The sequence below is a fragment of the Perca flavescens genome, chromosome 15 (assembly GCF_004354835.1).
Source record: "Perca flavescens isolate YP-PL-M2 chromosome 15, PFLA_1.0, whole genome shotgun sequence".
Taxonomy (NCBI): domain Eukaryota; kingdom Metazoa; phylum Chordata; class Actinopteri; order Perciformes; family Percidae; genus Perca; species Perca flavescens.
This window is the reverse complement of record NC_041345.1, coordinates 30,946,660-30,951,666: the sequence shown is the minus strand read 5'-3', so window position 1 is coordinate 30,951,666 and position 5,007 is coordinate 30,946,660. Positions and strand designations below refer to the sequence as shown.

The 5,007-nt window shown below is 42.1% G+C and overlaps 1 pseudogene; it reads right to left on the bottom strand.

Moving 5' to 3' along the window:
• Nucleotides 1-2,978: 2,978 nt before the first annotated feature.
• Nucleotides 2,979-4,470, bottom strand: LOC114569212 (uncharacterized; annotated as a pseudogene).
• Nucleotides 4,471-5,007: the final 537 nt, after the last annotated feature.

The following is a 5,007-nucleotide window of genomic DNA, read 5'->3' as shown; positions in this document are numbered from 1 at the left end:
TTACAGTAAAAACCAGCACATATATCACATTAAAAACAGATAAGCAATAAAACCAACACATACAACAAGCATATTTAGAAGCAATTAAAAACAATAAAAACAGTAACTATCAGGTGAGAAATGTAAGATTATTGTATGTGGAAAGCTAATCTGAAGAGGTGTGTTTTGATTAGTGTTTTGAATGTGTATTTACAACTAAAAACAAATGTACCTAAGCTAGACAGAGTCACGAAAGCCTGTTGTACTCACTCATTAGACAGCTGGCCATCAGGTCTGTCTGGTTAGATCATCCTTATAGATCAGATGGGGAAACCTCTGTATGGGCGAAACAATGTCCGTTGACCCGTCCAAACCAGGCTGTATCCTTACAGCACAGGCTTTCTTCCTCGGTGGTCATTGCGATACAGTATCCACACGAGCACCACCATGTACCAGCATCAAGTGCAACCAGCCATAACGGTAAAATCTCCCGGCTGCGGAGGTTGTAGACGGTGAAAGCACAATCTCAAATATCTCTTCATTTGGTTGCCGCAATTTGGAAAGGCACAAACTCGAAGCATTTTCTCATATTAGTCCTGATCTAATTCCAAGCTCCGTCTGTCAGCTCTGTGAGCTCCTCCCTGCTTCTGCCACAGGCAGGCTCCGCCGTTGCTAGGTTACCTATGCAAATGAGCTCCTGAACTTTTGAACTGTAGGTCAGCTCTGCTTCACTGTGGTGTCAGGTTACAGCCTGTTGATACATGCTCATTACTATGGACAGGACCTCGGCAAATCGTTTTTTTGTGGAAAAAATAAATTTTGGATTATTGGATTGTATGAGATCGGCACTCGATTGTTGAGGACTTGACCGGAAAGCAGTACATAAACAGAGGTAAGGATTAACACAACTTTTATGCCTTTCTGTCACATCTACTGCCGTCAAATTTGCTGTGTTCCCTCGTAAGGAATAACTGCACATGGCTAAGCACTAGTAATGGCATTTCGAACACGTTTAGAGGCTAAAAACACATTTAAAACTTGCCCTGTTTAAGCCTTGTTTAAGACTGTTGGGTGCAAAATCTAGCAGGAGGATAACTCGGTGTAGGCGGCACCGTTTGTTTTAGTTTTTCTCGCTACTGACAGTACTTCTGATTTACAAACAACAGAGCTACGGGTTGAAATCGACCGGAATTCTCCTTTAACGTTACTGTTCATTGACATAGCGTTAGACGCCACATTGACTGCTTTCGTTAACTTATTTGTTGCTTTTCGTCGCCGCAATATTGGACCGGGAAAAACTGGCCTGTAGACAAAGTGTGTGTGTGTGTGTGTGTGTGTGTGTGTGTGTGTGTGTGTGTGTGTGTGTGTGTGTGAGAGATGGCGGCGACAACCGTTTATCAACCACGTCCGGGCTGCACTGGGCAGCTGCGTATTTTCTGGCGTGTCATAGGGGTATGTGGCTCGGCAGGTGCACTTAAGCCGCCTACAGTTCATCCCATGGATGTATTAAGAGAACGCGGTAAACCTGCTCTATGCTGTGTGTCTTAAGTTTCCTATGGGGAGAGCTGTGGAGATATCTTTGAGGAAGCGATATCCTTTGTGTCTTGCACCACTCAGAACTGCCGCCAAGCGCTGCGCTTAAAGTTCAAATTATTTCAACTTTGACCTCATTGGTTCTGACCTTTTTAAAGGCGCAATGATGAGCTATAACGTTACTTGCTCTGCGCTTTGCCTCTGTGCTGATGGGCAGGCTGTTGGAGCAGAAGCAAAGTTTAGCTGTGAAATTGTTAGTCTGTCAGTAGGCTTACTTTTAAAATTATTGTATTCATTTAACAATTTCTGCTACATTTTGGCATATTACACAATATTTAGTGTTAAGTTTATTCTATTTTTTATTATCATATTCTCCCGATTCCATTTGAGTTTTCTACATCACAGAAATCATAGGGCCGTATTGTACCTTGAAGGTGTATGTACGTGTGCACTAAATGTGTTTGACTAGAATTAATAATTACTTTTATTTGGATACGTTGCCTGAGTATTTTCTCCATTTCTCACACCTCTAATATGTATCTCATCTTTTTGCAGTTTAAGTTGTAAAGCAGCTTGTGGCAACCTCTTAGGGATGGTAAGTAAAAGATTACTTGCTCAATGCTAGCTCAAGCTGATTTGCATCATTGTAATTTGTTCAATATGATATGTGCTAATTCTCTTTATTCTCCTTTTTAGGATTATGAATGTGGCAGTGCAAAGAATGCAGTTTGGAATTAGCTAGCGGGTATTTGTTGTTGCAACATTTTAGGCAGGCTCATGGGCACTTTAGGGGCAGTTATCGCTATCCATGTCCATACACAGATTGCCCCTGTACCTTTAATACATTCAATTCAATTCAATTTTATTTATAGTATCAAATCATAACAGAGTTATCTCGAGATACTTTACAGATAGAGTAGGTCTAGACCACACTCTATAATTTACAATTTACAAAGCCACAACAATTACAGTAATTCCCTCAAGAGCAAGCATTATAAATGGCTATTGCGACAGTGGCGAGGAAAAACTCCCTCTTGGGAAGAAACCTCGGCAGACCCAGACTCTTGGTAGGCGGTGTCAGACGGGGCCGGTTGGGGGTGTGAAGGCGATAATAGTCGCATTGAAAATAGTGGAACAGTGACTTTGAAGGTAGTCGTTGTAGTTCATGTCACAGCAGGACGTTGCGGGATGAATCGTGGCGCTGCAGAGCACGGGTGGGTGCAGCAGACGCAGCAGGACGCGTAAACTCCCCAGAGCTAGGTTAGTAACAAGCAGTTCTGGGACAGGATGCATACAAAAGGAAACAGATGAAAACATTGATGAGAGGCTGTACTGACCTGCCCCCCTCAACTCACACTATATTATTGATTATAAGATCAATAAATCTGATGACTACGAAGAGAAGCAGGTGGGCCGGGTTAGGCGGACGCTGCAACTCCTCACTCCACCATAGACCCATATCTAACCTAACTATAAGCTTTATCAAAGAGGAGAGTTTTCAGTTTACTCTTAAATGAGGCGGTGGTGTCTGCCCCCCGAACCCAGACTGGGAGCTGGTTCCACAGGAAAGGAGCCTGGTAGCTGAAGGCTCTTGCTCCCATTCTACTTTTGGAGACTCTAGGAACCATAAGTAACTCTGCATTCTGAGTGCTCTAGTGGGACAATAAGGTACTAAGAGCTGTTCTAGATAGGATGGTGCTTGACCATTTAGGGCTTTGTAGGTCAGAAGAAGGACTTTAAAGTCAATCCTGTATTTTACAGGAAGCCAATGCAGAGAAGCTAAAACAGGAGAAATATGATCTCTTTTCTTAGTTCTCGTCAGAACACGCGCTGCAGCATTCTGGATCAGCTGGAGAGTCTTAAGGGACTTATTTGAGCAACCTGACAGTAGGGAATTACAATAGTCCAGCCTGGAAGTAACGAATGCATGGACCAGTTTTTCCGCATCGTTTTGAGACAGGATATTCCTAATTTTGGCAATGTTACGAAGATGAAAAAAGGCTGTTCTCGATGATTGTTTTAGATGGGCGTTAAAGGATATATCCTGATCAAAAATAACTCCCTGTTGTGGTTTCTGCGTTTATGCCTTGCATTCTGTTTTGGTTTCTGTATTTTGCCTTGTGTTTTGTGCCGTTTCTGTTGCTTCGTAGTTTTCTGTATGTTTCCTGTTTTTGTTGTTGTTCTCCCTTGTGTTTAGTGTTGTGTCAAGTTTCTGTGTTTAGTCGATTTCATGTTTCCCTGTTTATGTTCTGCTTCCTGTTTTATTTTGATAGTCCTTGTCATGTCTAGCTTTGCTTTCTGTTCCCACCTATGTTGACTGTCTTGCCCCGCCCTGATGTGCTTCACCTGTTGTCTCACCTGTTTCTGATTTACCCATCACCTCATGTATTTAGCCTCTGTGTTCCCCTTGTCTTGTGTCAGATCATTTTGTGTCAGCACCTGTTTAGTTTGTAGCCATGCCCTTGTGTTTTCTCCCTGTGCCTTGTGTTTGTGCTTGCGTCAGTTTGCTTCATCCTATGTTTTTCCCGTCAGTTTTTTGGGAGTTTTCCAGTCTGTGTACTGCCGCTTTTTGTTTTCATTAAACCCTCCACATCAACGTTTGCCTGCCTGCCTGCTCTCTCTGCATTTGGGTCCTCATTCTCCCGCCACACACCACAACACTCCCAGATTTCTGACAGTAGTGCTGGAGGCCAGGACAACACCATCCAGAGTAGTTATATCTGTAGATAATGAAGTTCGGAGGTGTTTAGGGCCCAGCACAGTAACTTCAGTTTTGTTACATTTTAACATCAGAAAATTATAGGTCATCCAGGATTTTATATCTTTAATACATGCTTGAAGTGTAGCTAACTGACTTGTTTCGTCTGGTTTGATTGACAAGTATAATTGGGTGTCGTCCGCATAGCAGTGATAGTTAATTGAGTGTTTCCTAATGATATTACCAAGAGGAAGCATATACAAGGAGAACAAAACTGGTCCAAGCACCGAGCCCTGTGGAACGCCATGCATAACCCTCGCGTATTTAGAGGATTTATCATTAACATTAACAAATTGAGATCGATCAGAAAAATAAGACTTAAACCAGCTTAGTGCAATTCCTTTAATTCCGACTAAGTGTTCCAATCTCTGTAACAGGATTGTATGGTCAATAGTGTCAAATGCAGCACTAAGATCTAGTAAAACAAGTATGGAGACAAGTCCTTTGTCTGCAGCAGTTAGAACGTCGTTAGTAATTTTCACCAGTGCCGTCTCTGTGCTATGATGCTTTCTAAATCCTGATTGAAAGTCTTCAAATAAGCTGTTGCTATGGAGAAAATCACATAACTGATTAGCAACTACTTTCTCAAGGATCTTGGAGAGAAAGGGAAGGTTAGATATAGGTCTATAGTTTGCTAAGACCAGGGTGGGTTTTTTCAGAAGAGGTCTTATCACAGCTACTTTAAATGACTGCTGTACATAACCTGTTAATAGAGACATATTGATCATATCTAGTAG